The 9,104-nt window shown below is 38.0% G+C and overlaps 1 pseudogene; it reads right to left on the bottom strand.

Moving 5' to 3' along the window:
- Nucleotides 1-3,716: 3,716 nt before the first annotated feature.
- LOC148190698 (uncharacterized) lies at nt 3,717-4,734 on the bottom strand (annotated as a pseudogene).
- Between the last annotated feature and the right edge of the window lie 4,370 nt (nt 4,735-9,104).

The following is a 9,104-nucleotide window of genomic DNA, read 5'->3' as shown; positions in this document are numbered from 1 at the left end:
GATAAAAAAAAAAAAAAATGAAATTGATGTGTCAAGCACTACATAGTTTAGTTTCAGGTTTAAATTCAAGAGAAAGTCAGACAAACAAGATTCGGAGTGACGTGTGGCCGTTTTTCGTTATCCAATCGTCAAGAAACAGTTCATCCAATTGCACCCCTTTTGAGCCAAAATTCATAATTGTTTTCATCACCCTAGACAAGAATCATTAGCATGTCGACGTCAATTTGAAAGGGTACATCACAAGCATCCAAAGTTGAGAAAAAATGAATGAAAGGGGAAATATCATAAAAGACCACGACAGGGGCAACGAAAAGAATGATCCAAAGGGAAAGAAAGAAAAAACAACAATAAATATGCTTGAAATTCAAATCCCTAAGGACAATTGACTGGGCATCTTGCAAATGATTCGTGTTTAAAGACTTTAACCATCAAACACTTATTTGGGCCTTTGTTATCCTTTCTTTCAAAACCCTTTGACCTTTAACCACGGTACAAGCCCATAAAAGTCCACGCTGACTGAAGACTGTTGGTCCTAATCTTTCTCACGAATTTAACTTTGAAACAAAATGATGTGGTGAACGACACAATTCAGTGGAATTTTTTTTAAAAAAAAAAAAAAAAAAAAAAAAAAAAAAAAAAAAAAGAAGGAAAAAAGAGGTCTCCCTGTCAATCGAAGATCATCCAATTTGGGGGAATCCTTCATACCCAAATCTTTTCACTTTTCCATTGTGTAAAATTGGGGCAGTATGGGAGCACAACATGTTAATAGCACTTTTCCCCAAAGGAGGGACACACATACGTTAATCATTATTCATTTGCTTTTCATAACCATTCTTCCACATTCTACGGGGTTCAATTTAATTTGGATTGCAAAAAGCGATAAAAAGAATTTTTAACTCAGGGTTACGCTTCCTTCCTGCTTATCAAAGGGTTCTATACCTATCAACGTTGTTTTTAGGAATGCGTTTTGAACGTACATTGTGTTTGATGACAATATTAACAATGGATTCCAAGCATGGAATTTTCAAAAAAAAAAAAAAAAAAAAAAAAAAATGAATGATGAAAAGCGAGAGTAAAAGAAAAGACCAAAATGAAGGTCTCATGTGTCCATGCATCCATGCATCATCATGACTTAACATCATCTTAGAAGAAGCGAGGAAAATTGTTTGCAAAATCTTCATGTTTTAATCGGCATTTATCAACTTTTCAAAGTTACAAATCAAGGTTTTAATTTTCTGTTATCGACCCTCTGCATGGCAATGGTCAGATTTAAATTTCTGTTCTGTGAGTTTGGCCCTCTGCGAGGCAATGGTCAAATCCAGATTTTAATTTTCTGTTATCGACCCTCTGCATGGCAATGGTCGGATTTAAATTTCTGTTCTGTGAGTTTGGCCCTCTGCGAGGCAATGGTCAAATCCAGGTTTTAATTTTCTGTTATCGACCCTCTGCATGGCAATGGTCGGATTTAAATTTCTGTTCTGTGAGTTTGGCCCTCTGCGAGGCAATGGTCAAATCCAGGTTTTAATTTTCTGTTATCGACCCTCTGCATGGCAATGGTCGGATTTAAATTTCTGTTCTGTGAGTTTGGCCCTCTGCGAGGCAATGGTCAAATCCAGGTTTTAATTTTCTGTTATCGACCCTCTGCATGGCAATGGTCGGATTTAAATTTCTGTTCTGTGAGTTTGGCCCTCTGCGAGGCAATGGTCAAATCCAGATTTTAATTTTCTGTTATCGACCCTCTGCATGGCAATGGTCGGATTTAAATTTCTGTTCTGTGAGTTTGGCCCTCTGCGAGGCAATGGTCAAATCCAGGTTTTAATTTTCTGTTATCGACCCTCTGCATGGCAATGGTCGGATTTAAATTTCTGTTCTGTGAGTTTGGCCCTCTGCGAGGCAATGGTCAAATCCAGGTTTTAATTTTCTGTTATCGACCCTCTGCATGGCAATGGTCGGATTTAAATTTCTGTTCTGTGAGTTTGGCCCTCTGCGAGGCAATGGTCAAATCCAGGTTTTAATTTTCTGTTATCGACCCTCTGCATGGCAATGGTCGGATTTAAATTTCTGTTCTGTGAGTTTGGCCCTCTGCGAGGCAATGGTCAAATCCAGGTTTTAATTTTCTGTTATCGACCCTCTGCATGGCAATGGTCGGATTTAAATTTCTGTTCTGTGAGTTTGGCCCTCTGCGAGGCAATGGTCAAATCCAGGTTTTAATTTTCTGTTATCGACCCTCTGCATGGCAATGGTCAGATTTAAATTTCTGTTCTGTGAGTTTGGCCCTCTGCGAGGCAATGGTCAAATCCAGGTTTTAATTTTCTGTTATCGACCCTCTGCATGGCAATGGTCAGATTTAAATTTATGTTCTACGAGTTTGGCCCTCTGCGAGGCAATGGTCAAATCCAGGTTTTAGTTTTGTTGTTACTGGTACTCTACTTGACATTGGTTATTTGGGCATCGTGACTTGAATTATTTTGTTCGTTTTCTTTCATGATTGAAACCCGGACAAAATTAGTGTCTTTATCTTTACTTAGCTTTACTTAAATAATACAAAAAGATTAAATTTTCATATTATTTAGTAATATCTAAGTAAAGAGGGGCAGCTGTCAACACTCAATTTCGTCCGGGTTGTAAAAAATGTGTTTTTATTGGTTTTCTATTATTTTCATTTTATTTCATTTTTTATCTTTTGTTTTATTCTATTTCACTGTATTTAGATCTTTGCTTATAATTTAATTTCTATTTTATTTTTTTTTTATATATTCATTTTGTTTTAATAGAGTTAATTAGTCAAAATAATTGAAAAATAAAATTAAAATTAAAAATAAAGTAAAAAAAATAATAAAATAAAATAAAATAAAATAAAATTGAAATAAGAAAATAAAAAAAACGTGGGGAGATGATGTATGGGAGGCATGTCTGGAGTGGGGGGACAAGGTGGTTAAGGAGAATTTTTTTTTCCAAGATTTTTGGAAGAAAAAAAAGGGGAGGAGGATTTTGGTGAAGAGGGGACAGAGAAAACAGAGGGAAGGTGGTTATGATTCGGTTTTGGGCGGAAGAAAAAAAAGCACAGAAAAGCAAAGGGCGCCTTCATCTTCGTGGATGATCCATTGCTGAGGGGGGGATTATTCACAAAAAAAGAGACGTGAGTGCAAGGGTTGGAAGAGCGGAGGAAAGGTGGAAGCAAGTCCACAGTAGAGGAAGGGGGGGGCTACTCGTTCATTGAAGGTAAGTATCCCTAACTTATATTAGCTGCATCCATAGCCATTACTGATGTACAAATTTACGGTTATTGTTTCATTCACTGTTTCATTCACTTCCCCCAATATCACCCCTTATTCACGCTCGCCTCTATTTGCATCTGCATCATCAACAAAAGCACACTTCACTTTCTTCATTCTCTCCCATCATCTTCAACCCATGTACTTCGAGCCTTTGCTCTTTCTCTGCCAACGCCGCTTAACCTCTGAATAACCGGACCCGTTGGAGCTCACCTCATCACTATGTTACGAAGTGGTCTGGCCACAGCGGTTCGAGCTCTCGGCTATCTCTAGCGAGTTCACCACTCCAACACCATAAACATGGCTTTGCTGTATCCCTTCACCCAAAAAGTAGAGAATCAAATACAGTAACCACAAACTGAGTCAGACCATGAAACTATGCCTCTTTCCATCTCCAACCATCAAATGAATTTGAATGTAGAATGGTTACTTATCAGAAAATCATATAACAGAAAGAAAATAACCGAATAATGGTTTCATCTTCACTGACTCATCCCCTCCTCCCTCGTTCCCTCCATCACCATAGCTGTATTCACACTCACGGCTATCACCATCCCCGTTCCCAACCAAACAAAGACAAAGTATATTACAGAGACATGCAGAGGTAGAAGACGGTGGTGGTTTTGGGAAAATCCTTAAGGCATGGAGAAGTCGATGGTAATTTGGGAATCGTTTAGGTTGTTTCTTATAGGTTTGGCGTGGTTCATGGTTGTCGGAGGCTGAGTTGTCTGGTAATGGGTAAATGTTGAAGGTAGAGAGGAGGGTCCGGTGGTTGAGGATGATGATGATGATGGGCGTCGTTGGACTCGAAGGAGATGAGGGCGGAGGGAAACCCTTCCTTGGGGTCACCGTTTTCGAAAGGAGAAGGAGGTGGCCTGGTGCGTTAGCTCGGACGACGGCTCCGGCGACATGAATCTTTACTGGTGACGCCGCGGAGGAAGTTCCCGGTGGTCTGGTTCGAAGCGGCCCGCGTGCTTGCGTTGGCAGAGGTGAACCCCTCCCTGGGTCGCCGTTTCCGAAGCGAGGAGAAGGAGAGGACGGTGACGCCGTAGTATCGCCGACGACGTTAAGGTGGATAGGAGGTGGTGGCACCGTGACGGGTCGGACGGGAGCGGCGGCATGCGCGTGTGTAGGGGATTGCTCACCCGGGATTCTTGCTCAGAGAAGAGACCTTGGGTCTCATGTGTTTCAGAGTGAAATTTGCAAATGGGGAGGAGGATAGGAAACCCCTAGAGAATCCTAGGTTAGGGAGCAGAAACGAACCCTGGGCCAGCGTTTAAAAAAAAAAAAAAAAAAAAAATATAATATAATATAATCAAAAAAATTTATTCTGCACCCCTTTTATTCATATTTCACACCCCCTCCTGTTTGGGTTGAAGCCCATTCCGTTTCTGCAAACCAAAAGAGCCTCAATTCCGTTCTGCAGACCCTGTTTTCTCACCCACGCACCCCATACCATCCTCGGGCCAGTGTTGGGCTTGGCCCAAGTAAACAAAAATTCCTTTTTACTTCGCACGGTCCCTGTTCTCACTTCCACACCCCTTTTAGCTTGGGTTTAGGCCCAATCTTTTTATAAAAGAAAAATGGTTTGGGCACCCCATTTTCTCATTTAGACACTCCCATCTTTTATTTAAACAGCATTATATATATATATATATATATTTTTATTTCATCATTAAGCTTTCCATATTATCTTTATTTTTACCCTTTATTTCTATTTAGTAACTCCCCTACTTTCTATTTTTCTATCATTATCTACTTTTAATTAATTAAAAATGAAATAAAAATATTTTGAAGGGGTTTAAGCACACGTGCGACCGCTCGCGTAGGCCTTGTGCTGAAAATCTTTTCTTTTTCTTATAAAAATTATTATAAAAATGTTTTAAAGGTTTAAGCACGCGTGTGACCGCTCGCGTCGTCCTTGTGCTAAAAACCTTTTCTTCTTTTCTTAAATAAAATTTCAAAAATATGTTTTAAAGGTTTAAGCACACGTGTGACCGCTCGCGTCGTCCTTGTGCTAAAAACCTCTTTTTCTTCCTTAAATAAATTTACAAAAAGTATACGTTTTGAAGGTTAAGCACACGTGTGACCGCTCGCGTCGTCCTTGTGCTAAAAACCTTTTCTTTTTCTTAAATAAAATTTCAAAAATATGTTTTAAAGGTTGAACACTCGTGTGATCGCTCGCATCGTCCTAGTGTTCAATACCTTTCTCTCTTATTTATGTAATATTAAACGAGGGTATGAGTGCTCGTGCGATCGTCTGCATCAGCCTAGCACTCAATACTCTTAAGTTTTCCTAAATAAGTAGATAACGGTATGAGTGCTCGTGTGATCGTTCGCATCGGCCTAGTGCTTAATATCGTTATCTCTCTTTTCAAAAATAATTAAAAATATTTAAATATCATTTTAAAGGTATGAGTACTCGTGCGACCGCTCGCGTCGGCCTAGTACTCATTACTTTCTTTTTCTCGAAAATATTAAAAACATAAAAATCTCCAAAAATTAAAAACATCTGCTTTTTCAAACAAACAAACAGTCTTTCAGCTAGAACTACGTAACCCTGATTTCTCATTTTGAATGAGAATACGTAGGAGCAAGGTCAATCCTTGTCGGGCCCAAAAAACTAAAAAATATATTTTGTTTATTTTTATTTTATTTTAGGGGATAGTTAAACATTTTGAAAACCACATCATATTCGCGCATTTAGTTAAAGGTACTGCCTTAGGGCAGGCGTTGTAGGGTGCTAACACCTTCCCTACACGTAACCGACTCCCGAACCCAATCTTTGGTTTTCGTGGACCGTGCTTTATCATTTTGAGGTTTTTCCATAGTTTTCCATAATAAACTATGGTGGCGACTCCAAAATCTCTTTTTAAAACCCGTTTCTTTTTGGATCGTCGTCCCGCCGCGATTCCGGTTGCGACACCAGTAATAACTTGAAGAAGTCCAATAGAAGGATACATATCAGAGACAGAAAACCCTCCAACTGTCGGCGTCTTTTAGACTTCTCATGGCACTTCAACCCAAAACCGAAACTGGATCTTTGCAGAGCTCCATTTCTACTACTTCTCAAAAGCATTACAGCGAAATGAGTATCTCGGAGCTTGTGTCACTTCTGCGTGTGGTGTATCAAGTTGAAGACTTTGATAAAATAGAAGAAGAATTGAAGAACAGAGAAGACAAAGTGAAGGTAGAGATTGGGTCACTCCGAGAAAAGCTTGACTTGGAGAGTAGTTGTTTCGAAAATCAGTTCCATCCCCAAATCACTTAACACACGTCAACAAAAAAGCAATTACACGTGGACAGAGACGTTAGACACATAAGCACATATTTAACGGTGTTAGTTTTCGAGGACTAAAACCAAAGTTTCAAAAAGAATGAGAACGAAATTGTACCTTATTTTGAAAGAGGGACAAAAACCAGAAACGACGAATAGTTTAGGGACTAAAAACATATTTAACCCTAAAATTAAATATAATTTTGTATTTAAGTAAAATATGTTTTAATATTTTGTACTTATTTGAATGTAGGATAAAAATTTGAAGTTACATAAAATAATAAAATGATAAAGGTAAGAAGATATGTGGTTCCGACAATATTACCGAATAAAATATAAAATAGAGATTCTAAAAATATATTAAAATAATAAATAATTAGTTAAAATATTAGGAAAAAATAAAAAAAAATGTTGGAACTAAAAAATTATGAAAACATAAAAATGAAATATAAAAAAGAGATGTGAAACTTGTTTCAAAGTGTATAATTAATGAAATTATTAGGAAAAAAAAGTAAAAAGTTTTGGAGCTACAAAATTTGAACTCTTGAAATTAGATATAATTTGTATCTAAATACTTTGTAAATAGTTTTGCATCTATTCGAATATGGGTTAAAAGTTTTAAATTAATAAAAACAACTAGATTATGAAGGTGAAAAATGTGAGTTACTTATAAAATAAAATTTAAATAATTTTAATAAAAACTTTTAATTTGAATTTTAAAGTATAACAAACTCTAATTTTTTTTTCTTTTCTTTTCAATTTTTTTTCTCTAATCACTTATGGCAATACATCTTATGTGATTCCTTCACAATAAAGAATTAATGAAATTATTAAGAACAAAAGTACAAATTTTGGGAGCTATACAAAATTATAAACAAATAAAATCATATATAACCATTAATTTTTCATTGATATAAACCATGTTATAAAAGGAAGAGAAGAGTGTTTAAACGAGAAGTTATCTTGACCGAGCGGGTCTGAACGTGCAGCGATCGTGACTGAGCGGCTACAATCGAACGGTGTGAATATGCACACGAAACGATCGAGCAGCATAACGGGAAGCACTACGTGACCAAACAGTGTAAATGTAACGAGAGTAAAAGTGAATTGTATTGAATGTTTTTAAAAGTACAAGCGGTGCAGTGTATTTATACACGTATATGACAGTATGAACGAGTAACGGAAATAAAAGAATTTTAAAATCCTAACTAACTGGAGGCTGGAGTTATAATCTCCTAACACTCTCCCTTAATTCAAGCCTTAAAAGATATAACCCCGATCTCCTTTCTCAAGTGCTCAAATGTGTCAAATTTTAGCGGTTTTGTGAAAAGATCCGCCCACTGCCGTTCGGTCTTGCTGTAGACTAACTCAATCTTCCCTTTGTTCACCATGTCCCTTAGGAAGTGATACTTAACTTCGATGTGTTTGCTCCTGCCATGACTTACAGGGTTTCTTGCTAAGTTTATGGCAGATGTATTATCCATTCTCAATTGCATTGGCCTCTCCCTTAATAACTTTAGTTCCCTTAACAGTTCCACAATCCATATTCCTTGGCATGCGGCATATAATCTTGCTATGTACTCGGCTTCACAGCTTGATAAGGCAACAATCGGCTGCTTTTTGGAGCACCATGAGATGGGTGCTTCATTGATGAGGAAAATGTACCCGGACGTACTTTTCCTTTTCACTGGATCTCCTCCATGGTCTGACTCAGTGTAACCTATGAGCTTCAATTCATCTTTATGTCTCCCAGCTTGAAACATAATTCCATGATCAGTTGTTCCTTTGATATACCTCAAAATTCGTTTGACGACAAGCATGTGGCTCTTCTTTGGTTGACTCATAAACCTGCTGATTAGCCCAACGCTGAACATCAAACCTAGTCGGCTGTTGCACAGAAAACGCAGTGATCCAACTATCTGCTTATATGTTGTCTCGTTCACTTCTTCTTCGGCCTCATCTTTCCTTAGCTTGACATTGACCTCCCAAGGACTTTTAACCGAGTTGCAAAAAGTCATTTTAAATCGTTCGAGAAGCTCTCCCACATACTTCTGCTGATGCATGACAAGACCGACAGCAGTTTGAGTAAACTCCATTCCTAGAAAGTACTTTAGCTTTCCAAGGTCAGTCATCTCGAACTCGGTTTCCATCAACCTCTTGAACTCATCTATCTCTTCCAGTTTTGATCCTGTTATCAATAGATCATCAACATATAAACAAATTATCATTATATTTTTACCTGGACTACCTTTCACGTACAATCCATGTTCTACTGCACATCTTTCGAAGCTGTGTTTGATGAAGAAGGCATTAATTCTCTTGTTCCAAGCTCTTGGTGCTTGTCTTAAACCGTACAGGGCCTTTTGGAGTCTATACACTTTATGCTCCTTGCCTTTTTCATTGAAACTTGGGGGCTGTTGAACGTAAACCTCCTCCTCCAAGGGTCTATGTAGGAAGGCTGATTTGATATCAAGTTGAAACAATGACCATTCCCTTGCACATGCCACTGCTACCACTAATCGAACGGTCTCCAATCTTGCAACCGGTGCGAA

The sequence above is a fragment of the Vigna umbellata genome, chromosome 11 (assembly GCF_029865625.1).
Source record: "Vigna umbellata cultivar VRB3 chromosome 11, Vumbellata_1.0, whole genome shotgun sequence".
Lineage (NCBI taxonomy): Eukaryota > Viridiplantae > Streptophyta > Magnoliopsida > Fabales > Fabaceae > Vigna > Vigna umbellata.
Note: the sequence above shows the minus strand (reverse complement) of the source record. Positions and strands in the feature narration are given on the sequence as shown.